Here is a 27,446-nt window from a genome sequence, read left to right as displayed (position 1 = left end):
TTTCCATAAGGTTCACCTAAATAATTTACCTCTGCTATTGCAGGGTTTTCAGGATCATAAGCTTCTTCTTTAAAAGATGCCTCTTGAGTACTGTTGGATGCAGCTTGCATTCCATGCAGACTCTGAGAGATCATATTGACTTGCTGAGTCAATATTTTATTCTGAGCCAATATGACATTCAGAGTATCAACTTCAAGAACTCCCTTCTTCATAGGCGTCCCATTGCTCACAGGATTCCTTTCAGAAGTGTACCTGAACTGGTTATTAGCAACCATGTCAATGAGTTCTTGAGCTTCTGCAGGCGTTTTCATTAGGTGAATAGATCCACCTGCAGAAGTGTCCAGTGACATCGTTGATAGCTCAGATAAACCATCATAGAATATATCCAGGATGGTCCATTCTAAAAGCATGTCAGAAGGACACTTTTTGGTCAGCTGTTTGTATCTTTCCCAAGCTTCATAGAGGGATTCACCTTCTTTCTGTCTGAAGGTTTGAACATCAGCTCTAAGCTTGCTCAACTTTTGAGGAGGAAAGTACTTGGCTAAGAAAGCCGTGACCAGCTTATCCCAAGAGTTCAGGCTGTCTTTGGGTTGAGAATCCAACCATAATCTAGCTCTGTCTCTTACAGCAAAAGGGAAAGCATGAGCCTGTAGACTTTAGGATCTACTCCATTAGTCTTAACAGTATCACATATCTGCAAGAATTCAGTTAAGAACTGAAAAGGATCTTCAGATGGAAGTCCATGAAACTTGCAGTTCTGCTGCATCAGAGAAACTAATTGAGGTTTCAGCTCAAAGTTGTTTGCTCCAATGGCAGGAATGGAGATGCTTCTTCCATGTAAATTGGAATTAGGTGCAGTAAAGTCACCAAGCATCTTCCTTACATTATTATTATTTTCGGCTGCCATCTCCTCTTCCTGTTCGAAAATTTCTGAAAGGTTATCTCTGGATTGTTGTAATTTAGCTTCTCTTAGTTTCCTTTTCAAAGTCCTTTCAGGTTCTGGATCTGCTTCCACAAGAATGTTCTTATCCTTGCTCCTGCTCATATGACAAAGAAGAGGGCACAGAAAAATAATAATAATAATAATAGAGATCCTTTATACCACAGTATAGGGATCCCTTTGTAAGTGGAAGAAAAAGGGGGACAAAGAATGTGATGTAAAGAAAAGAAACACAACTGTGAGGATGGCAGAGATGTGAGATGAGATGTTAGTAGATGAATGAATAAATAGAATAAGATGAGAGAGAAGGAACTTTCGAAAATAATTTTTTTTTTTTTTGAAAAAGAGTTAGTGATTTTTGAAAATAGTTTTTGAAAAATGTTAGTAATTTTCGAAAATTAAGATTTAAAAATTAAGATAATTAATAAATTAGAAAGAAATTTTGAAAAAGGGGGAAGATATTTTCGAAAATGAGAGAGAGAGAGTTAGTTAGATAGTTTTGAAAAAGTTAAGAAACAAACAAAAAGTTAGTTAGTTAGTTGAAACAAATTTTGAAAAGATAAGAAGTTAGGAAGTTAGAAAAGATATTTTGAAAAGATATTTTTTGAAAAAGATAAGATAAGAAGATATTTTAGAAACTAATTTTGAAAAAGATTTGATTTTTAAAATCTCAATTAATGACTTGATTCACAAGAAATCACAAGATATGATTCTAGAACTTAAAGTTTGAATCTTTCTTAACAAGCAAGTAACAAACTTCAAATTTTTGAATCAAAACATTAATTGATTATGTTATTTTCGAAAATTTGATATAAAAATAAGAAAAAGATTTTTGAAAAATATTTTTGGAATTTTCAAAAATAACTAAGAATTTTGAAAAAGATTTTATTTTTGAAAAAGATAAGATTTTCAAATTGAAAATTTGATTTGACTCATAAGAAACAATTTGATTTAAAAATTTTTGAAAAAGTCAATCCAAATTTTCGAATTTGATGAGAGAAAAAGGGAAAGATATTTTTTTTTATTTTTGAATTTTTATGATGAGAGAGAAAAACAACAAAAAGACTCAATGCATGAAAATTTTGAATCAAAACCATGAATGCATGCATGAATGATATGAATGTCAAGATGAACACCAAGAACACTTTGAATGTCAAGATGAACATCAAGAACATATTTTGAAAAATTTTAATGCAAAGAAAACATGCAAGACACCAAACTTAGAATTCTTTAATGCTTAGACACTAAGAATTCAAGAATGCATATGAAAAACATGAAAAGACACAAAACAAAAAATCATCAAGATCAAACAAGAAGACTTACCAAGAACAACTTGAAGATCATGAAGAACACCATGAATGCATGAAATTTTCGAAAAATGCAAGATGCACATGCAATTGACACCAAACTTATGACATGACTCATGACTCAAACAAGAAACACAAAAATTGTTTTTGATTTTTATGATTTTATGATTTTTTGGATTTTTTCGAAAATTATATGAAAAAGAAAAATAAGGATTCCAAAATTTTTAATATGAATTCCAGGAATCTTGCCATGTTAGTCTAAAGCTTCAGTCCAGGAATTAGACATGGCTCATGAGCCAGCCAAGCTTTCAATGAAAGCTCCAGTCCAAAACACTAGACATGGCCAATGGCCAGCCAAGCTTCAGCATGTAATTCAGACATGACATGCCCAACATACTCATTTCCAAAGGAATTAGACATGGCTTTACAGCCAGCCAGGCTTCAACATGCTTCATGAAACACTAGAATTCATTCTTTAAAAATTTTGAATAAAATTTTTTTTTTGAAAACATTTTTATTTTTTTCGAAAACAGATGAGAAAATTTTAGAAATATTTTTGAAAAATTTTTGAAAATAAAATAAAAAGAAAATTACATAATCTGAGCAACAAGATGAACCGTCAGTTGTCCAAACTCGAACAATCCCCGGCAACGGTGCCAAAAACTTGGTGCACGAAATTGTGATGTCCAGGCTCGAATAATCCCTGGCAACGTGAGCAACTTGGTACGCGTAATCGTGATTACACTTTAATTATGTAAAATTCATGGCTCTTTCTTTCCCTGGCAATGGCGCCAAGAACATGGTGCCAATACCATGGTTCACAACTTCGATACAACTAACCAGCAAGTGCACTGGGTCGTCCAAGTAATACCTTACGTGAGTAAGGGTCGAATCCCACGGAGATTGTTGGTATGAAGCAAGCTATGGTTACCTTGCAAATCTCAGTTAGGCAGATATAAATTGATAATGGTGTTTTCGAATTTAATATAATAAAATAGGGATAGAGGTACTTATGTAAATCATTGGTAGGAATTTCAGATAAGCGAATGGAGATGCTTTCGTTCCTCTAAACCTCTGCTTTCCTGCTATCTTCATCCAATCAGTCTTACTCCTTTCCATGGCTGGCTTTATGCAAGGGCATCACCATTGTCAGTGGCTACATCCCTCCTCTCAGTGAAAAATATGCTCACATGCTCTGTCACAGCACGACTAATCATCTGTCGGTTCTCGATCATGCTGGAATAGGATTCACCCTCCTTTTGTGTCTGTCACTAACGCCCAACAATTGCGAGTTTGAAGCTCGTCACAGTCATTCAATCATTGAATCCTACTCGGAATACCACAGACATGGTTTAGACTTTCCGGATTCTCTTGAATGCCGTCATCATTCTAGCTTACGCCACGAAGATTCCGGTTAAGAGATCTAAGAGATATTCATTCTAGCTTATTTCATGTAGAACGGAAGTGTTTGTCAGGCACGTGTTCATAGGGGAGAATGGTGATGAGCATCACACATAATCATCACCTTCATCACGTTCTTGGGTGCGAATGGATATCTTAGAAGCGAAATAAGATGAATTGAATAGAAAACAGTAGTACTTTGCATTAATCTTTGAGGAACAGCAGAGCTCCACACCTTAATCTATGGAGTGTAGAAACTCTACCGTATGAAAATACATAAGTGAAAGGTCCAGGCATGGCCGAGATGGCCAGCCCCCATGGTCTAAGAACTATGCGTTCCAAGATGCCTAATACAATAGTAAAAGGTCCTATTTATAATAAACTAGTCACTAGGGTTTACATAAGTAAGTAATTGATGCATAAATCCACTTCCGGGGCCCACTTGGTGTGTGCTTGGGCTGAGCCTTAACTTTCCACGTGCAGAGGCCATTTGTGGAGTTGAACGCCAGGTTTTGATCCATTTCTGGCGTTCAACTCTGGTTTTGGATCCTTTTCTGGCACAGGACGCCAGAATTGGGCAGAGAGCTGGCGTTGAACGCCAATTTGCCTCGCCTATTCTTGGCCAAAATATGGACTATTATATATTGCTGGAAAGCCCTGGATGTCTACTTTCCAACGCAATTAGAAGCGCGCCATTTCGAGTTCTGTAGCTCCAGAAAATCCACTTTGAGTGCAGGGAGGTCAGAATCCAACAGCATCAGCAGTCCTTCTTCAACCTCTGAATCTGATTTCTGCTCAAGTCCCTCAATTTCAGCCAGAAAATACCTGAAATCACAGAAAAACACACAAACTCATAGTAAAGTCCATAAATGTGAATTTAACATAAAAACTAATGAAAACATCCCTAAAAGTAACTAGATCCTACTAAAAACATACTAAAAACAATGTCAAAAAGCGTATAAATTATCCGCTCATCAACCATATACATAAATTCTTACCTTTACCTTGGCCCCATTACAACCTTAATTAAGACCTCATGACTTTTTGGTATGACTATATTCTATAATTTTTGATTGGTTAGATGAAAAACAAAGTTATAGAAAGTAAGAATAAAAAGAAAAAATAGAGTGAATAAACCCAATAAACACTGAGTGACTAGAGAGTAAATACAAAATCCAGTGAGGGTTCTATAACTCATCAACATATATCTGTGTTTATATTTACTAATTGTTTTGCAAGTTTGTACAATGTTTTCTTTCCCATCTCATTTGCTAAAATGCTTTATTATTTAAGGGTTAGCTATATATATATATATACATAACTCCTTAAGAATGTGAATTAACTTAGCTACATGTAAGCTTTATATATGAGTAGATGAACTAGAATTGCATGACCCATTAGGTAGATGCATTTAGCATAGGTTGCATTTCATAACATTCCATCACTTTAACCTTAATTATTTACCTTGGATTTAGCATGAGGACATGCTAGTGTTTAAGTGTGGGGAAGTTGATAAACCCGTATTTCATGAGTTCTTTTGTGCTTAATTAGAGTGATTTATTCAACTCTTCACCTACTTATTCACATTAATTGCATGGTTTTACTTTTCCTTCCTTATTATGTCATGTTGTGAAAAACATGTTTCCTAAGCTTTAAAAATTAATTATTTTAATTACCTTTATTTCCATTCGATGCCGTGATTAGTGTGTTGAGTAGTTTCAGATTTTCTAAGGCAGAATGACTTAAAGGATGAAAAAGGAAACATACTAAAATGGAAGGAGAAAGCAAAACAGAGCTTTAAAGAATCTGGTATCCACGCGATCGCATGGATGACGCGATCGCGTGCCAAGCACGAATCAGCAGCGACGCGGCCGCATGACTGACGCGACCGCGCGCCTTAAGCAGAACGCATATGACGCGGTCGCATGACTGACGCGACCGCGTGGCAAGGAAAAGCTCCGAATGACGCGACCGCGTGACAGAGGCCACGCACCAGAAATTACAGAATACGCCCCCAGCGAATTCTGAAGCCCTTTTTGGCCTAGATTCAAGTACAGATAGCATAGACCAGAGGTTATAAAGTCTGGAAATGCTTCCATTCAAAGAGAGCTCACATATTTTTAACTTTCAATGATTTAGATTTAGTTGAGAGGGAGATATTCTCTCTCTCTTTTAGGATTTAGGATTTCTTCTTGTTTTAAAAGTAACTCTGGATCCCAGGTTTAATGTTCTTTTAGTATTACTTCTATTTATTTATTCCAACATTTGAATTGATTATTATAATTTGATTTATGAATTCTCTCATGTTACAGACTGTTATTTGAATTAATGATAAGTGAGGTATTTTCAGTTTATGATTGTTCTCTTTGATTTAAGTTACCATTGCTTCCCATCTAAGGACCTCTTTATCATTCCAGCAATTTTACTTTTCCCCTTTTGGTTCTGGTTAAGAATTTAGTAACTCAACAGTTATTAAACTCAATATAATTGATAATCGTTATCTTGCTAATTGAGCTGAACTTAAATAATTCCAACCTTTTCTGAGGAAATAATTAGGATTCGAAAGTCAATTTAATTAGTCCCTTGACTTTCCTTTGCCCTGGTGAAGATTGACCAAGTGGAGTTTAGATTCAACTTTCATTATTGTTGAGAGAGATAACTAAGTTGGACCTCTAATTTTTCTACCTTGCTAAAAGTTGCTTTACAGTTATTATTTATTCTTAATTGCCATTTAATTCACTCGTCATTTAAATTACTTGCTTCTCACCTTCTAAACCCCGACTATAACCTTTATAGCCAATAATAAGAACATACTTCCTCGCAGTTCCTTGAGAAGACGACCCGAGGTTTGAATACTCGGTTAACAATTTTTAAAGGGGTTTGTTACTTGTGACACCCAACACGTTTGTACGAAGGGATTTTTGCCGGTTTAGAAACTATATCTACAACGCAACCGTTTCTATGAATTTCTTTACTGGTAGAAAACCCGACGTCTTGTAGCTCATTTGACTTTCCTTTACTTGTTAGAGGATGACTTAATGAGATTGATCCTTGCAATTATCATGTTGTGGTTAGTAACAAGGATAAAGATCCTTAACCATCAACCCTTGCCAAGACCTTTTTATTATTTGAGTTCCTTTACTTTCTTATCATTTAAGTTTCTTGTCTCTTATTCAGAACCCCAAAAATACTTGTCCCATAACCAATAACATGAACACTTCCCTGCAATTCCTTGAGAGATGACCCGAGGTTTAAATACTTTGGTTTATATTTTATTGGGGTTTGTACTTGTGACAAACAAATTTTTGATTGAGGAATTGTTTGTTGGTTTAGAACTATACTTGCAATGAGATTTCAATTGAGAAATTCTTTACCGATAGACAATTTTTGTTCATCAGATACTCCTCCAGACCCTCCAATAATGGCCCCTACTACAAGACTTTTAATCAAGGGTGGAGGAATCAACCAAATTTTGGGTGGAGAGAACAACCTAAGAGGCAGCAACCAAATTTTATCAATAGCTCTCAAGGCGGTTTCAATCAGAGTTATTTCAAAAACCACCCGTTCCAACATGCTCAACCTCAGAGTGCCCCTGACTTGGCATCTATTGTTGCAAAACTCTCAAAGAATAAAAAAATTTCATGCAGGAAACTAGAACCTCACTCAGAAACTTGGAAACTCAAATGGGTCAGTTAAGCAAGCAAGTACTGGAGAGGCCTCCAAATACTCCTCCTAGTTACACGACACCTAATCCAAAAGAAGAGTACCAGGCCATTCAATTGAGAAGTGGTAAGATAGCGGGATCAGAGACTAAGGCTAGTGAGGAGCGGGTTGAAAAAGAGGCTTTGAAGAGGAAAAATGATGAGGCAGAGCACGCCCCCTCTAGGAACCCAGAAAACCCCTTTTCGGTTACTCTTGATACACATCCTGTGTTACCCAGGGCTCCTGAATACAAGCCAAAAATGCCATACCCTCAGAGACTTCATAATGCATCCACTCACAAGCAATATTCCAAATTTTTGGAAGTCTTTAGGAAGCTTTAGATTAACATCCCTTTTGCAGAGACCCTTGAGCAAATACCTCTTTATGCAAAGTTTATGAAGGAGTTGTTGAGTAATAAGAGGGATTGGAAAGGAAGTGAGACAGTGGTACTAACTAAGGAATGCAGTGCAATTATCCAAAAAAACTCCCAAAAAGTTGCAGGATCTGGGGAGTTTTCTAATTCCTTGTACCATTGGAGATACCACTATTCAGAGAGCTTTATGTGATCTTGGAGCTAGCATCAACTCATGCCTCTTTCATTAATGAAAAAGCTCCAAATCAAAGAGGTAAAACCTACTTGTATTTCTCTTTAACTTTCTGACCGTTCTATTAACTATCCTTTTGAGGTTGTTGAGAATTTTCTTGTGAAAGTAAGGCCTTTTCATCTTTCCTGCTGATTTTATGATATTGGATATAGAAGAGGACAAAAATGCTTCTATTATTCTTGGAAGACCCTTCTTAGTCACAGGAAAAGCCCTTATTGATGTTCAAAAGGGTGAATTAACTCTGAGGGTCAATAAAGAGGAAATTGTCCTCAATGTCTTAGAGGCCTTGTAACACCCTGATGATTCTGAAGGGTGTACGAGAGTTAATATGATTGAACCTCTGATTAAAGAGGCATTTGAAACTGAGAAGCTTGAGGATATTATGGAATCTCCTTCTAAGGATGCTTTGCTTGAGGCTGATGATCCACCATCTCAGGAGGAGAAATCCCACACGCCTAGCACTAAGGAAGGGGCACCGAAGCTTGAGTTAAAGCCCTTGCCTCCATATTTGAAGTGTGCCTTCCTGGGAGAGCAAGATACTTATCCAGTGATTATTAGTTCCTCTCTGAAACATGAGGAAGAGGTGGCGCTGATTCAGGTACTCAGGAGTCATAAAACTGCTCTTGGATGGACTATTAGTGACTTAAAGAGGATTAGTCCAACCAAGTGTATGCACAAGATCTTACTTGAGGATGACGCTAAACCAGTTGTGCAATCACAAAGGCGACTAAATCCAACCATGAAGGAAGTAGTTTAGAAAGAGGTGATGAAGCTTTGGGAAGCCAGGATCATTTACCCTTTTTCTGATAGTCCATGGATAAGTTATGTTCAAGTGGTTCCTAAGAAGGGAAGGATGACAGTGATCAAAAATGGAAAAAATGAGCTCATTCCGACAACAACCATCACAGGGTGGTGCATGTGTATTGACTACAGGAGGCTCAACAATGCTATATGAAAGGATCACTTTCCCTTACCTTTCATTGATCAGATTCTTGAGAGGTTAGCCGGCCATGCTTTCTACTGTTTTCTAGATGGATACTCTAGCTACAATTAGATTGTCGTAGACCTTCAAGATTAGGAGAAGACGGCGTTCTCGTGTCCTTTTGGGGCATTTGCTTACCGTAGGATGCCGTTTGGACTTTGTAATACCCCAACGACTTTTCAGAGGTATATCCTGTCTATTTTCTCATACATAGTTGAAAAGTTCATTGAGGTATTTATGGATGACTTTTCTGTTTTTGGTGATTCTTTTAATTCTTGCCTTAAGCACCTATCCTTAGTCTTGAAAAGGTGTCAAGAAACAAACCTTGTTTTAAATTGGGAAAAATGCCACTTTATGGTAACTGAAGGTATTGTTCTTGGTCATCGGATTTCAAGCAAAGGAATAGAGGTTGACAAAGCTAAAGTAGGGGTAATTGAAAAATTACCACCACCTACTAATTTTAAGGCAATAAAGAGTTTCTTAGGCCATGCAGAATTTTACAAGAGGTTTATAAAGGATTTTTCTAAGATTGCTAAACCTTTGAGCAACCTTTTAGTTACTGACAATCCTTTTGTTTTTGATAATAATTGTTTGCATGCCTTTGAAATTTTCAAAGCAAAGCTTGTTTTTGCACCTATCATATCCCCTCCCAACTGGGATTTGCCATTTGAGCTAATGTGTGATGACAGTGATTATGCTATAGGGGCTGTTTTAGGGCAGAGCCAAGACAAGCTTATGCATGTCATTTACTATGCTAGTCGTGTGTTACATGACCTGTAAAAGAATTACACTACTACAGAGAAAGAATTACTAGCTGTAGTTTATGCATTTGATAAATTTAGATCCTACTTAATTGGTTCCAAGGTTATTGTCTATACTGACCACGCTGTTCTTAAGTACCTTCTAACTAAGCAGGATTCTAAACCAAGATTGATCAAGAGGGTGCTGCTTGATAAACCACTATTTTATGGTTTATTTTGTGCTCAATTGAGTAGTTTTTATCTACTCTTTACCCACTTATTCATACTATTTTCATGGTTTTACATTTGCCTTCCTAATTATGTGCTTTAATTAAAAACATGTTTCTTTGGACTTATCTTTGCTAATATTAATCCTCTCTTGTTACCATTAGATGCCTTGATATGTGTGTTAAGTGCTTTCAGAGATTACAGGGCAGGAATGGCTCAGAGGATGGAAAGGAAGCATGCAAAAGTGGAAGGAATACAAGAAGTTGAAGGAACTGCAAAGCTGTCAGCCTGACCCTCTCGCACTCAAACGGCTGTAACTTTAGCTACAAAGGTCCAAACTACGCGGTTTCAGTTGCGTTGAAAAGCTAACGTCCGGGGCTTCGATTTGATATATAATATGCCATAGTTTCCCTGACGCTAGGCGACGCGAATGCGTGATCCACGCAGACGCGTCGCAGTGACGAAAAATCAGCGTGGCAGATTTCTCCTCCAGCGATTTTTGGGCTGTTTTCGACCCAGTTTGCGGCCTAGAAAACACAGATTAGAGGCTATAAAGTAGGGGAATACATCCATTCATAAGGAGGCTTTCAAATTCACAATTTTAGGATTTAGATGTAGTTTCTAGAGAGAGAGGTTCTCTCCTCTCTCTTAGGATTAGGATTTAGGACTTCTCTTAGTTTTAGAAGTGACTCTCAATCCCAGGTTCAATGTTCTTTTACTTTATATTTATCTCTTACTTTCAGATATTTTAATGCTTATATTAGTTATGTTGCCTATTTGGCTTATGCTACATTCATGTTATGATTTTCTTAATTAATATTATTTGAGGTATTTCAGATTTATGATTGCTCTCTTTTATTTATATAAATAATTTAGATTTTTCCCTTTTAGCTTTGGTTGATTAATTGGTGACTCTTGAGTTATCAAACTCATTGTTGATTGAAAATTGGAATTCTTCAAGAATTAATTCGAGTTCCAATAACTCTAGCCTTTCCCAAGGAAAGACTAGGACTCGAGGAATCGAAATTAATTCATCCACTTAACTTACCTTCATAGTTAGAGGTTAACAAAGTGGGAGAAAATCCAATTCTCATCACAATTGATAAGGATAACTAGGATAGGACTTCCAGTTTTTCATACCTTGCCAAGAGTTTATTTTTATTATTATTTTATCTTTCTTGTCATTCAACTAACTTTTTACCTTAATCCAAAACCCCAAAACACACTTTTTCATAACCAATAATAAGAACACCTCCCTGCAATTCCTTGAGAAGACGACCCGAGGTTTAAATACTCGGTTATCAATTTCAAAGGGGTTTGTTACTTGTGACAACCACAACGTTTGTATGAAAGGACTTTTGAAGGTTTAGAAACTATACTTGCAACGAGGATTTATCCGCAAAATTTCTAGACCACGCAAAAGTTCCTCTCGTCAAAATGGCGCCGTTGCCGGGGAATTGCAAACGTGTGCCTTATTATTGGTTATTGTAAATATTTTATTTTTGCTTGTTTATTTGTTTTTATTTTTGTTTTTATTTTTGCTTTTTCTTAAGTTAAGAGGTTATTGGTTTTTATTTTAAAATTTTTATTTTATGTTATCTTATTTCAAAAATCAAATTTCAAAATTCAAATTTAAAAATTTTCAAAATTCAAATTTAAAAATTTTCAAATTTCAAATTTCAAAAATTCAAAATTTAAATAACCTTTTAATTTAAATTTATTTTTATTTTTGTTTTTAATTTTTATTTGCTACTATGAACTCTCACCCCTTTGGCTATGAGTCTGGTTACAATTATGTTGCAGAAAGAAGAAATTACAATGAGAACAGGCATCAAAGTTGGAACAATCAAAGAAGGGAGGAGCCACAAGGATTTGATCAACCCTCATGGCAACAACCACCTCCAATGGACTATCAACAACCACCACCATATGCCTATAAACCCTCTCCTCAACATGACTTTGGACCACCATACTCACAAGCCCCTCACCACCAAACACCACCATATGACCCTAACCCACATCCACCATACCAACCACCCTATGAATCAAATGAACCATACATAGATCCACCCCAACCTCCATTGGATAATAATACACTCATCTCTAACATCATTGGTCTCACCTCTACACTCCAAAATCTTATATCCCGCATGAACCAACCCTCTACCTCTAATATTCAACCCTCAAACTCTAGTGCACTTCCTTTTCAACCACATAATGATTTTTTCATCCCATCACCACCCTCCATACCCACATCCATCAATCCAAGAGCAAGATGATCCCAATTATGCTATTGATATGGAACAGGAAAGAAGGAATCATCTTCGCGAATCCATACTTCATAAAGAGCTAGAGGAGGCCCTACGAGTAAAGGTTGGAGAGACCCTTGAAGATGAAAGAGTAGTTGAAAGGAGTTGTCATGGAGAGAAAATTATCAAGGATGAGTATGATTTTATATTAAAATTATTGGACAAAGCAGTAATTATTGAAGAGGAAAAAGTGGTTGAAGATTTAGGAGATGCAGAACCTCCATGGGAAAGTCAAGTTATCAAGCCTCCTTCAAAGACGTTTGAAATTGATGTTGAGGAGGATGTACAACCTCCAAGGCATATCATGGCTAAAGACTTTAAAGAGGTTAATCAAAAGATGGAGATTAAAGAAGAAGAAGAAGCTTGCAAAGAGGTGGAAGTTGTCAAAGAGCACAAGGGAGTGGAGCTTGGAATCACCTTGCCAAAGTTATTGGAGACCCCTCCCCCTAAGTTGCCATCATCCTTCACGACATTCAAGTTGGTAAAATTCATATCCCTTAGCTTTCTGATTCCACTTGAATATGGGCTACTGGAGACGGATGGTCAACTTAGAGCTCTTTGTGGCATTAAGAGTAAGAGGAAGATGGTTAGTGGTAAGAATTGTCCTGCAAGATTCATTATGGTTGGAAGCTTTAAGTTTAAACGCAAGGGTTGGTGTAAAGCTCAATTGAATGGGTCTAGGAAGTTGTTTGGATGCTTCAGTGAGAATTCTAAAGCTGAACCACCCGGATGGAATCATGATAATCAACTTGAAGACGGGTGTAAAAGCAAGATTTGGGATCCTGGAATCTGTTCTGACATCTAACACCCCGGGAGCCTAAGAATCTGTTTGAAGCTGCTCAAAGGCTTTACGTGCCTAGTTTGGGATCCCGGAGGCCATTGGAATTACAAACATTGGTGGAGATTCCTGGATGAGTTCAAACACAAGCCACCATAACAGAAAGCTCATCAAATGTCCAACTTAAGGACTGTAACTAAAAGTGCTAGGTGGGAGACAACCCACCATGGTATGATCGTTCCTTTTTCATTTTTAGTTAGTTTTATTTGTTTTCGAGTTTTATTTTATTTTATTATATTGAACCTGGAGTTTTGCATCACATTCACATTAACACTGCATTCTGCATTTTTCATGCATAAAAAAAAAAGAGAAGTACGCACGCGACGCGGCAGTGTCACTGACACGTCCGTCATGTGGGAAAAATGGCTCCACACGACCACGTCACTCACGCGACCGCGTGACCTGGAAATCGACGTACGAAGGGTGCACGACCGAAAGTTGTGCGAGAGTGGTGCTGGACTGGTGCTGACCGCACACGCCTTACCACGCGGACGCATGGCTCACGCATCCGTGTCATATCCCATGATGGCCACTCACGCGATCGCGTCGACCACGCGACCGCGTCACCCTGGATTTTGGCAATACCAAGTTTCGAACAGCGAGTTGTGCGACCGCGAGGCTGCACTCGCACCACTAGCACAAATCAAGTCACGCGATCGCGTGCCCCACGCGTCCGTGTCGCCTGACCTTATTGCGCACCACGCGACCGCGTCGCCAGCGTCACACAACCTATCCAGATTAGTGCCAATTTTCTTATCTTTTCTTCTCTAATCCTAATTTCTTCTATCTTTTCTTCTTTCTTCTTTCTTTCTTACTTTATTTCTTTCCCTTCTCATTCTTCTTATCTTTTATTTTATTTTATTTTATTTATTTGCATACTTTCATTCATTGCATATTTTTATCTTTCTAAATTTATTATTTTACCATTGGTGTTCAAATGTTCTTATTCAATTGTTACATCTTTTCTGGTATTTTCTTGGTGCTTAATGACTTGTTTAATTCTGATTGAGTAATATTATTTAAATCATTGCCAATCTTTTATATCTGTATTACTTTTGCATTGATATGAATTTATATTATCTCTCCTTCCCCACTCTCTTCCCCATTTGTTGTACATTTTGTACCACTGGCATGCCATGGCTTCTATTGTTTTCTCACTTGCATGTTGTAGCTACCATGTAATTGAGACCCTTATTATTTGGCATTAACCCACCCATACTGTATTTATTTTCCTATCTTTGTTTTTGGGTTACTCTTCTTCCCTTTTTTCTTTCAGGATGGCCACCCGGAAGAGAACCGGAAGACGTTTACATGGGGAGACAGGCAAGTCAATCTGCACAATCTATAGAGAAAAGCATCAGTTGAAGCCACCCGTCCACTTGCACATCTTAGCATGCACCGAGGATGGTGCAATCTTTAAGTGTGGGGAGGTCGATACCGATCTCCATGGGTTAATACCTTTCTGTTTCAACACCAATGTTTAAATTTTCTTTGTTAAATTAGTTATTGCATTTGCATATTTGTTTGATTTTATGCATTTAGTTACTACTTGGTTAAATTAATAAAATTCTTTTAAGACCCTATCTTTGAAAAATTTTACTAATTTAAATTGAAAAATTTTTTATGTTAAAACTTGTTTGAAGTTGTATGTGGAACATGGTTTTTGAGCCAAAGAACACACAACCTGTGAGATTTTGAGCTTATTTATATGGTTACATTATTTAACCATAAATATTTTATTCTTGTGTGTTTTCTTCTCTATAATTGCAATCTTTGCTTTGTTCCATTCTATATGTCCATTATTTAGTATATTTACATGTTTGCACATGATTGAGGCCATTGTTTGATTTTAGCTCACTTATCCCAAATAAGCCTACCCTTTAAATCACCCTTGTCAGCCACTTTGAGCCTTTTAATCCCCATTTGTTCTATATTTTACCACATCACTGGCCTTAAGCGAAAAACAAATTAATTATCCCAATTGAATCTTTGGTTAGCTTAAGATAGAGATTGTGTATCAAATAAGTGTGGGGAAATTGTGGGAACATGGGTTGATAAGGGAATGTATCATGTTTTTAATTTATTTGAATATGGGAAATTTGGGAACCTACTCATGAAAAACCAAAATGGAAAAATAATGAAAAATCCATGTGCATTGATAAGTGCTTCCTCTGTCTCTGAATCATACTTCTGCTCCAGCTCCTCAATTTCAGCCAGAAAATACCTGAAATTGTCCAAAAACACAAAAACTCATAGTAGAATCCAAAAATGTGATTTTAACACTAAAACCTATAAAAACTTAATAAAAACTAAAGAAAAACTACTAAAAAACTATATGAAAGTGATGCCAAAAAGCGTATAAAATATCCGCTCAGCTCAACACCAAACTTAAACTGTTGCTTGTCCCCAAGCAACTAAAAACACAGTAGAACAAAAAAGAAAATTAAGATACAATAAATTTCCAAGTTTCAAATGAAGCTTAGTTAAAATCAGATAAGCGGGACTTAGTAGCTTTTTGCTTCTGAATAGTTTTGGCATCTCACTATCCATTGAAACTCAGAGATGTTGGCATCCTTAGGTACTTAGAATCCAGATGATATTATTGACTCTCTTAGTTAAGCTTATTTTGATTCTTGAACACGACTTTTTGAGTCTTAGCCGTTACCCTAAGCACTCTGTTTTCCAGTATTACCACCGGATACATTCATGCCACAGACACTTTACCTGAGTGAACCTTTTCAGATTGTGACTTAGCTTTGCTAGAATCTCCAGATAGAGGTGTTCAGAGTTCTTAAGCACACTCTTTTTGCTTTGGACCACGACTTTAACCGCTCAGTCTCAAGCTTTTTACTTGACACCTTCACGCCACAAGCACATGGTTAGGGACAGCTTGGTTTAGCCGCTTAGGCCAGGATTTTATTCCTTTGGGCCCTCCTATCCATTAATGCTCAAAGCCTTGGATCCTTTTACCCTTGCCTTTTGGTTTAAAGGGTTACTGGCTTTTTCAATCTGCCCTCCTTTTCCTGCATTTTTTGGCAGTAATGCATATAATGCTTTTTCTTTTGCTTTTTGTTGCTTTTTCTTGCTTCAAGAATCAATTTTCAAATTTTTCAGATTATCAATAATATTTTTCTTTTTTCCTTATTCTTTCAAGAGCCAACATTCATAGATTTTAACTTCAAACATGCATTGTTTAATCATACACTTAGAAAACAAAAGCAAATTACACCACATCAAACTAATTAAACTAATCTTATTTTAAACTTGAAATTCATGCATATCTCAGTTCTTTTCTTAAAAAAAATTATTTAAGCAAGGTGAGGGATATATGGAACATTTTACAACTTAAAGACATCAAATGCAAATGATCATGCAACTTAGAACAAGAAAACAAATAAATAGACAAACAGAAAATAGAAAAATAATAAAAGAAAGGAATAAAAAGAGAAATAGTCCACCTTTAAGGGTGGCGTCTGGTGCTCCTCCTTGAGGATCCAATGTGCTGATTGATCTCTTATATGTCATCCCTTTGCCTTTGTCGCTCTTCCCTCATAGCCCTTTGGTCTTCCCTTGTGGCTCTTTGATCTTCTCTGATTTGATTGACGGTGGTGGCATGTCCTTGATGCTCCATCCTCAGTTGTTCCATGTTAGTGCTCAATTCTCCAAGAGAAGTTTGCCATTGATCACAATAGCTTTGGGGAGGAAAATACATCCCTTGAGGCATCTCATGGATCTCATACTGAGGCGGCTGCATAGGCTCTTGTGCATGCTCTCTAATTTGCTCCATTCGCTTCTTAGTGAAGGGCTTATCCTCCCCAATGGAGATATCTCCATTTATGACAATTCCAGCTGAATTGCATAGGTGACAGATGAGGTATGGGAATGCCAACCTGGCATTGGTGTGAGGCTTCTCAGCTACCTTGTACAGTTCTTGAGGAATCACCATATGAACTTCCACCTCAGTTCCAATCATGATGCAATGAATCATGATGGCTCTATCAACAGTCACTTCTGACCGGTTGCTAGTAGGGATGATGGATCTTTGGATGAACTCCAACCATCCTCTAGCTATAGGCTTTAGGTCAACCCTTCTTAACTGAATGGGCTTGCCTTGGGAATCCCTTTTCCACTGTGCGCCTTCTACACAGATATCTGAGAGCACTTCATCCAATCTCTGATCATGGTTGACTCTCCTAGTGTAAGGATGAAGGTCTTCTTGCAATAGAGGCAACTTGAGCGCCAACCTCACACTTTTCAGGCTGAAATCTAAGACTCTTCCTCGGACCATGGTAATCCAATTCCTTGGATTTGGGTTCACACTAGTGTCATAGTTTTTGCTAACCCATGCATTAGCATAGAACTCTTGCACCATGAGAATCCCAACCTATTGGATGGGATTGGTTAGGACTTCCCAATCTCTTCTCCGGATCTCTCTTCAGATTTCCAGATACTCATTCTTCTTGAGCATGAAAGGGACCTTAAGGATCACTTTCTTTTCAGCCACTACTTCATAGAAGTGGTCTTGGTGAGCTTTGGTGATGAATCTCTCCATCTTCCAAGACTCAGAGGGATTGGCTACTGCCTTTCCTTTCCTCTTCTTAGAGGAGTCTGATAAACCACTATTTTATGGTTTATCTTGTGCTCAATTGAGTGGTTTTTATCAACTCTTTACCCACTTATTCATACTATTTGCATGGTTTCACATTTGCCTTCCTAATTATGTGCTTTGATTGAAAACATGCTTCTTTGGCCTTAAGTTCCCTATGTTTAATCCTCTCTTATTACCATTAGATGCCTTGATATGTGTGTTAAGTGATTTTAGAGATTACAGGGCAGGAATGGCTCAGAGAATGGAAAGGAAGCGTGCAAAAGTGGAAGGAATACAAGAAGTTAGAGAAATTGCTAAGCTGTCCAGCTTGACCTCTTCGCACTAAAATAGCCATAACTTGAGCTACAGAGGTTTAAACGACGCGGTTTCAGTTGTGTTGGAAAGCTAATGTCCGGAGCTTCGATTTGATATATAATATGTCATAGTTGCCCTGATGCTAGGTGACGCGAACGCGCGCTCCACGCGGACAAGTCGCAGTGCCGAAAATCAGCGTGGCAGATTTCTTCTCCAGCGATTTCTGGGCTGTTTTCAACCCAGTTTTCGGCCCAGAAAACACATATTAGAGACTATAAAGTGGGAGAATCCATTCATTCATAAGAATAAGCTCATAATTCACAATTTTAGGTTTAGATGTAGTTTTAGAAGGAGAGGTTCTCTCCTATCTCTTAGGATTTAGGAGTAGGATTCCTCTTAAAGGATTTAGGATTTCAACTTCTTCTCAGATTCAATGTTCCTTTTATTTATTTTATTAATTTAGTTTATGAACTCTTTATGTTTAGATTGATTTTCTTTACTTAATGCAATTTGAGGTATTTCAGATTTATGATTGCTCTCTTTTATTTATGATATAAATAATTTGGATTTTTTCCTTTTGGCTTTGGTTGAGTCATTGGAGACACTTGAGTTATCAAACTCATTGTTGACTGAAAATTGGAATTCTTCAAGAATTAATTCGAGTTCCAATAACTCTATCCTTTCCCAAGGAAAGACTAGGACCTAAGGAATCAAAATTAATTCATCTACTTAACTTACCTTCATAGTTAGAGGTTAACAAAGTGGGAGAAAAATCCAATTCTCATCACAATTGATAAGGATAACTAGGATAGGACTTCTAATTTTCATACCTTGCCAAGAGTTTATTTTATAGTTATTTATTTATTTTACTTGTCATACTTCTTTCTTACTTTTAGAACCCCCAATTTACAAGACTCATAACCAATAATAAGAACATACTTCCCTGCAATTCCTTGAGAAGACGACCCGAGGTTTAAATACTTCGGTTATCAATTTTAAAGGGGTTTGTTACTTGTGACAACCAAAACGTTTGTACAAAAGGTTGATTGCTTGGTTTAGAAACTATACTTGCAACGAGAACTTATTGTAAATTTTAAACCATCAATCTTCAGTTCTTCAAAATGGCACCGTTGCCGGGGAATTGCAAACGTGTGCCTTATTGTTGGTTATTGTAAATATTTGTTTTTTACTTGTTTATTTGTTTCTATTTTTTTATTTTTGCTTTTTCATAAATTAAGAGGTTATTAGTTTTTATTTAGATATTAAAAAATTTTTTAAAAAAAAAAATTGTTCTTGGTGTTCATCTTGATCTTCAAGTTGTTCTTCGTGTTCATCTTGACCTTCAAGTTGTTCTTAATTGTTTTCTTCGTTTTGATCTAAAAATTTTAAGTTTTGTGTCATTTTATTGTTTTTCTCTTTCCTCATTAAATTCAAAAATTCAAAATTTAAAATTCAAATTTCAAAATTCAAATCTTTTTCAAAAATCATATCTTTTTCAAAAATCTTATCTTATCTTATTTCAAAAATCAAATTTCAAAATTCAATTTTCAAAAATTCAAAATTCAAAATTTAAATTTCAATAACCTTTTAATTTAAATTTGTTTTTATTTTCATTTTTAATTTTTATTTGCTATTATGAACTCTCACCCCTTTGGCTTTGAGTCTGGTTATAATTATGTTGCAGGAAGAAGAGATTACAATGAGAACATGCATCAAGGATGGAACAATCAAAGATGGAAGGAGCCACAAGGATTTGATCAACCCTCATGGCAACAACCACCTCCAATGGACTATCAACAACCATTCTGTGATGCATATCAAGGCAATGGCTATGATGAGCACTCTTTTAATTATCAACAACCACCACCATATGCCTATGAACCCCATCCTCAACATGACTTTGGACCACCATACTCACAAGCCCCTTTCCAACATTCACCTCCATATGACCCTAACCCTCATCCACCATGCCAACCACCTTATGAACCATATATAGAACCACCCCAATTCCAACCCAATTACTCCCAAGAACCACCACCTCCATATGCACCATATCCATATCCATCAATCCAAGAGCCTTATGGTCCTACTTATGATACCCAAGCGAAACAAGAATCAACGGACCGTCTCAAGGAAACAGTGGATCAATTTCATGCAACTCTATATCAACTAAATCAAGCGATAAGTCGATTAGCTTCCCAACGCTCAGACACTCAAAGTGCTCCCATGGCTACGTGTGAGGAATCAATAAAAAAACGTAGCATAAAGAAGACACTAGAAACTTCAATGGACAATGAGGAACATACTTTTGTGCTAGAACAAGTGGAGGAAGCTGTAATTATCGAAAAAGAAGAATTGGTTGAAGACCTGGGAGATGCTGAACCTCTATGGGAAAGTCAAGACATAAAGCCTCCTTCCAAGACAGTTGCATTTGATGTTGAGGAGGGTGTACAACCTCCAAGGCATGTCATGGTTAAGGAAATGGAAGAGGTCGATCAAGAGATGGAGATTCAAGAAGAAGAAGCACAACCTCCCATGCCCTTGGAAAGCAATGAAGAGGAGATTGAATTGGAAGAAAGCTACCAAGAGCAAGAGGTTGAAATTGAAGAAGCTTGCAAAGAGGTGGAAGTTGTCAAAGAGCACAAGGGAGTGGAGCTTGAAATCACCTTGCCGAAGTTATTAGAGACCCCTCCCCCTAAGTTGCCATCATCCTTCACAACATTCAAGTGGGTAAAATTCATATCCCTTAGCTTTCTAATTCCACTTGAATATGGGCTACTGGAGACGGATGGTCAACTTAGAGCTCTTTGTGCCATAAAGAGTAAGAGAAACATGGTCAGTGGTAAGAATTGTCCTGCAAGGTTCATTATGGTTGGAAGCTTTAAGTTTAAACGCAAAGGTTGGTGTAAAGCTCAACTGAATGGGTCTAGGAAGTTGTTTGGCCGCTATAGTGAGAATTCAGATTGCTTGCTACCTGGATGGAATCATAATGATCAACAAGAAGACGGGTGCAAAAGCAAGATTCGGGACCCCGGAATTCAGCCTAGAAATCAACACTCTTGGGGCCTTGTCACTTGCTTTAACCTACTTAAAGGCTTTCTGCGCCTAGTTTGGGATCCCGGAGGCCATTGGAATCACAAACATTGGTAGAGATTCCTGGATGAGTTCAAGCACAAGCCACCATAACAAAGGACTCCCCAAATGTCCAACTTAAGGACTTTAACTAAAAGTGCTAGGTGGGAGACAACCCACCATGGTATGGTTGTTTTTTTTTCAATTTTATTTCGTGTTGTTTGTTTTTATTTTATATTATTTTCATTGAACCTGGAATTACTCATAACATCCATATCATTTTGCATTCTGCATACTGCATCAAAAAAAAGGAAAGCACGCACGCGATGCGGTAGCGTCGCTGACGCGTCCGTGTCACCAGTGCGTTGTGAAGAAAAGAAAGTGAACAGAGAGTCACGTGAGAGCGTGGCTGGAGGTGTGCTTGTGGCGCAAATCGCCCCACGCGTCCGCGTCACCCACGCGGACGCGTGACCCGAAAATCGACGTAAGAAAGGGTGCATGATAAACCACTATTTCATGGTTTATAATGTGCTTAATTGTGTGATTTTATCATGATCTTTACCCACTTATTCATATGATTAGCATGCATTTATATTTCCTTCCTAAAATTATTACATGATTGAAAACTTGCTTCCTAGAGACTTTTAATTATGTAATTTAATTCTCCTTTATTCCATTCGATGCCATGATCTGTGTGTTAAGTGCTTCAGGCTTTGTAGGGCATGAATGAGTTGGAGATTGGAAAGGAAGCTTTCAAAAATGGAAGGAACACAAGAAATTGAGGAGATGACTAGCGAGAAGTGACGTGGCCGCATGGTTCACGCGACCGCGCGAAAGAGAAGAAATCGCAGTGACGCGGCCGCATGGCTCACGCAACCGCGCGGATTGGAATAGCACAAGTGACGCGGAGGCGTGGACGACGCGCTCACGTGGCAGGGCAAAAGGCCGAATGACGCAGCCGCATGAATGACGCGATTGCGTGACGTGCGCGATCTACATAATCTGCAGAATTCGCTGGGGGCGATTTTGGGCCCTGTTTTGACCCAGTTTTTGGCCCAGAAAAGCAGACTAGAGCCAGGGAACATGCAGAAACCAAGGACAACATTCATTCTACAGAATTTTAGTTTTTAGATCTAGTTTTACTCCTCCTCTAGGTTTTCTCTCTACACATTCATAGTTCTTAGGATTTTATTTCTATTGCTTTTTGTATGGGGATATTGAGAAGAGTTATTACCTCATCAAGACTTCGTCATTGTAGTTCGTTTTCTTTACTTGGCTTTACTCTTCCATGTCCTTAATTTACTCAATTTTACTATTGGATTATTTTAGAATTTATTAATACAAGAATTACTTTTATTTTTAATTGATTCCCTTGAGTTTTGTCTATCATGTCTTTCTTTAATTCCCTTTCCTATGTTATGAGTTCTACATTCACAATGAGCGAGTAGTTCCCTAACTTGATGGGGAGTTGATTGAAAGGAACCCTTGAGTTGGGATGCTTAAAAGAAAAATTGTAATTAGGTTTATTGTTGGGATGCTTTCTAGTCATTGACACTAATCCTTTTCAATTGAGCGGATTGGAACTTGTGAATAGAAACAGCATTCCAACTTGTTTGACTTTTCCTTACCTAGTAAGGGATAACTAAATAGAACAACCTTCAATTATCAATTAATCTTAAGAGTACTTCAACAAGAATAGGGCTTCTAACTAAAATACTCCCAGTCAAGGCTTTTATTTAAATTATTTAATTTCTCTAATTTAATTTCCTGTTTATTCAACTCAATCCATTTTGAAAACATATGATTAATAAAATAGCACACCTTTCTGCAACTCGTTGGGAGACAACCTGGGATTCATACTCCCAGTATTTTAATTTTAATTCTTGTGACAACCTTCTAAATTGATAAGCGGAATTCTGGTTGGTTGAGAACTATACTTGCAACGCATATCTTATAACAATTCTTGACTCACCAATTTTTGCCACGTCAATTTTTGGCGCCATTGCTGGGGAGTTGCAATAGAGTGCTAAAGTTATTAATTGGAATTTATTTATTTGCATTTTATTTTATCTTGCTACTATGAGCTGCTTGTTTCTTTCGCTAGATGACGCGTTCACTTCCTGATCCAAGCTTGCCAGTATTCGATCCTGAGACTGAAAGAACTATTTCACGAATAAGGCAAGCTCGGCGTCGGTTAGTCCTCTCTGAGGGCGGATCTGAAACATCATTTGAGGAAGAAACCAGCCCCCGTTCTACTGATTCGGTTGATTTACGTGTAGGTGACATGGCAGAACCTAGGAGAGTTACTATCCAGGAGGCTGGAGCCCCTGATTTTACAATGCAACCGTTTCAAGCGCATCACCCAGCGGTGGCTACAGACTTTTAAATAAAGACTGCACTGCTCAATTTGATGCCCAAGTTTCATGGCTTACCTGCTCAAGAGCCTATCAAGCACCTGAGAGACTTTCAAGCAGCCTGTTCTACTGTCAGGCGTGATGGTGCAGATGAAACTTCAATTTTGTTGAAAGCTTTCCCATTTTCTCTTGAGGAAAAGGCAAGAGAGTGGTACTACACTCAACCCGCAGCAACTGTATCCAACTGGGATACACTTAGAAGAAAATTCTTGGAAAAATTCTTTCCAGCTGAAGTTACTGATAAACTGAGGAAAGATATTTCCATGATTATTCAGGACGAATCTGAGACTCTCTATGAATACTGGGAGCGCTTCAATAATCTTCTGGAAGCTTGCCCCCACCAGATAGTGTTACTCGGTTACGTCACACAGGGCATGAGGCCCCAAGATAAGACCACATTGGAAAGTGCTAGCAATGGGTCTATGAAAAAGTACAAGACCACTGATAAGGCATGGCAATTGATCAGCGACTTAGCTGAATCCACTCGGAATCACAGGCAGAAGCAAGGCCATTCAAAAGCCGTCGCAGAGGTATCCTCTAGCAGAGAGACTGCTGCTCTAACTCAGAGTATCTGTGAAATGACCAACTTGCTGAAGCAGATGCAATTGAATCAACAACAAGTTCAGCAAGCTCAACCTTCTCTACCACAGCAAAGCCAACAGTTAGTCCCACAGAGAGTTTGTGGAATCTGTGCTGATTATAGCCATTATACTGACGAATGTCCGCAACTCCAGCAGGAAGACAACACCGTGGCAGCCACTCATAACTTCTATGACCGCCCCAACCAAGGGTACAATCAAGGTGGCAATTACAACCATGGATGACAGGACAATTCTAACTAGAATTGGAGGGACAACAACAACAACAAAGGAGGCAGAGACAATCAGGGAAATCAGAGGTGGAATAACAACAACAACAGGCAGCAGAACCAGTACTAGCCTTACAGAGTACCTCACTTGAGGTAATCCCAAGGACCACAGAATACCCAATAGCAGACCTCTCAAATTAATTATCCTTCTTCATCTGCTAATGATGACTTACTACAATCTATTGATCGGAGACAACAGACCATGGAAAATAACCTTTATGCTACACTAAATAGTCTGAACTCTACCCTGCAAGCTCTTGTCTCACAGATTGGATCAATGAATAACTCCAATAACCAGCCTTTGAGCTCCAGTGGAATTCCCTCTCAACCATTACCCAATCCAAAGGGTGGCATTAATACCATCACCCTAAGGTCCGGAACCACACTGTAGGAGAGGAATCAGGAGGAGCCAAGCCCACCAGAACACGCCTCAGCTGAAGAGGTAGTGGAAATAGAAGATGTTGAAGAGGAAGAGGACATACAGGACATAGATGAAAAAGAAGAAGCTCAATCACAGGAGGAAGCACCACAGGGCGCAGACACTGCCGAAGACACCACTCCCATTCCATTTCCACAACTTGCAAGGAAGCCCAGGAAGCAGCTGGAACCTGACCCCAAAATGGTAGAAATATTCAAAAAGGTTGAGGTAACTGTTCCTCTTTTTGATGTTATTCAACAGGTACCTAAATATGAAAAGTTTCTAAAGGATTTATGTATACATAAAGACAAAATTAATGAATTAGAAACTATTTCTTTAGGTAGTTCCATATCTGCTTTAATGGGAGGTTTACTTGAAAAGTGTAGTGATCCAGGTCCATGTATGGTTAATTGTACTATTGATGGTGTAGTATTTTCTGACTGCATGTGTGATTTAGGAGCATGTGTGAGTATAATGCCTTTGTCTATATATGATATTTTGAGGCTCCCCCCCTTAAAAAGGTCGGCAGCTCGTTTTGTGTTAGCAGATAAAAGCATTATTACAGTGGCTGGAGTTGCTGAAGATGTATTAGTGGGCATTAAGGGGCTCACATTTCCCATTGATTTTTATATCCTGGAGATGCCCCAAAATGACTCAGAGAAGCCGTCATCAATCCTACTCGGAAGACCATTCCTGAAGACCTCGAAGTTCAAATTAGATGCTTTTTCAGGAACATACTCTTTTGGTATATATGGCCGAGTAGTAATCTTCAATCTAAATGGAGTTATGAAGCATCCTCCGGAGAATCATTCTATCCTCCAGTGTGACATTATAGATGAAACCGTGGCTGAAGTTCACCAGGAGGAATTTGAAGAGAAGTACATAGGACAAAGCCCAAGTGTGGGGACATTCTCAGAGGACAATGACAGTGCTTTACCATTGTTACCAGCCTCAGACAACCCAGAGCCTAACCATGATCAGAAGTTAGAATTAAAACCCCTTCCTCCACACCTCAAATATGCTTACCTTGAGGACGAGCAGAAGTTTCCAGTTATCATTGCAAGGGAACTCACTTCTCAACAGGAAGAGCAGTTACTTAGTATGCTGAGAAGGCACAAAAAGGCAATTGGTTGGAGTTTGTCAGACATAGTAGGCATCAACCTCAAGTCTGTGAGCATCGGATATTTTTAGAAGAGGGAGCAAGACCTGTCCGTCAACCCCAGAGAAGACTAAACTCCACTATCTTAGAGGTTGTCAAAAAGGAAGTGACCAGACTACTGGAGGCAGATATCATCTACCCCATTTCAGACAGTGAATGGGTGAGCCCAGTACAAGTGGTGCCCAAGAAGTCTAGAGTCACTACAGTGAAGAATGAGCATGGAGATCTCATTGCAACCAGAGTTCAGAACGCCTGGAGGGTCTGCATTAACTACAGACGCCTCAACCAGGCCACTCGTAAGAATCACTATCCTCTTCCATTCATTGATCAAATGCTGGATCGCTTGTCAGGTAAATCACATTATTGTTTTTTAGATGGTTACACAGGTTATTTCCAGATTCATATAGCTCCTGAGAATCAGAAAAAGACCACTTTTACATGTCCTTTTGGGACTTATGCTTACAAGAAAATGCCCTTTGGCTTGTGCAATGCACCAGCTACCTTCCAAAGGTGCATGATGAGTCTTTTCTCTGATCTTATTGAGGACTGTATGGAAGTTTTTATGGATGATTTTAGTGTATATGGCGATTCCTTTAGCCTTTTCTTAGATGGATTATCTAGAGTATTAGATAGATGTGTCAGTACAAACCTTGTATTAAATTTTGAAAAATGTCACTTTATGGTAAAACAAGGTATTGTACTAGGACATGTTGTGTCTAATACTGGCATTTCTGTAGATCCAGCAAAGGTGGATATTATTTCTAGTTTACCTTATCCCTCTTCTGTGAGGGAAGTCCGTTCGTTCCTTGGCCATGCAGGTTTTTACAGGAGATTCATTAAGGACTTCAGTAAGGTAGCTCTTCCCTTATCCAGACTACTGCAGAAGGATATTAAGTTCGAGTTCAGCGAGGATTGCAAACAAGCATTTGATAAGCTGAAGACCGCCCTGACTCAAACTCCAATTGTGAGAGGACCAGACTGGAGCCAGCCATTTGAAATAATGTGCGACGCCTCCAACCATGCAGTAGGAGCAGCACTGGCTCAGCGTGAAGGTAAGGTCCCCTTTGTTATTGCTTATGCGTCTAAAAGTTTAGATGCCGCTCAATCCAATTACACTACTACTGAGAAAGAATTTCTAGCTATTATTTTTGCTCTGGATAAATTCCGAGCCTATTTACTTGGTACGAAGGTAGTAGTGTACTCAGACCATGCAGCTCTAAAGTATCTATTAGCTAAAAAGGAGTCCAAACCAAGGCTTATACGTTGGATACTACTATTACAAGAATTTGATTTAGAAATTAAGGATAGGAGTGGTAACCAGAATTTAGTGGCAGACCATTTGAGTCGCCTTGAGCACATTACAGATGACCCCACTCCTATAGCTGATAATTTCCCATTTGATAACCTGCAAGCAGTATCTGAGGTAGTCCCTTGGTATGCACCTGTAGCTAATTATCTAGTTAGCCGCACCTTTCCTCCAAACTTTTCTAAGCATCAAAGAGACAAGCTGAAAAGCGAGTCTAAATATTATATATGGGATGACCCATATTTATGGAGATG

General features: G+C 38.1%; 1 non-coding gene across 1 annotated transcript; it reads left to right on the top strand.

Moving 5' to 3' along the window:
- The first annotated feature begins 404 nt into the window (after positions 1–404).
- On the top strand, positions 405–512 carry LOC148581051 (small nucleolar RNA R71). Its single transcript, XR_015898018.1, has one exon. It is a non-coding gene; the product is annotated as a small nucleolar RNA R71 (small nucleolar RNA).
- Positions 513–27,446: the final 26,934 nt, after the last annotated feature.

This window comes from Arachis ipaensis, chromosome B10 (assembly GCF_059453495.1).
Source record: "Arachis ipaensis isolate K30076 ecotype BB chromosome B10, ASM5945349v1, whole genome shotgun sequence".
NCBI lineage: Eukaryota > Viridiplantae > Streptophyta > Magnoliopsida > Fabales > Fabaceae > Arachis > Arachis ipaensis.
This window is presented reverse-complemented; position numbering and strand designations above follow the sequence as displayed.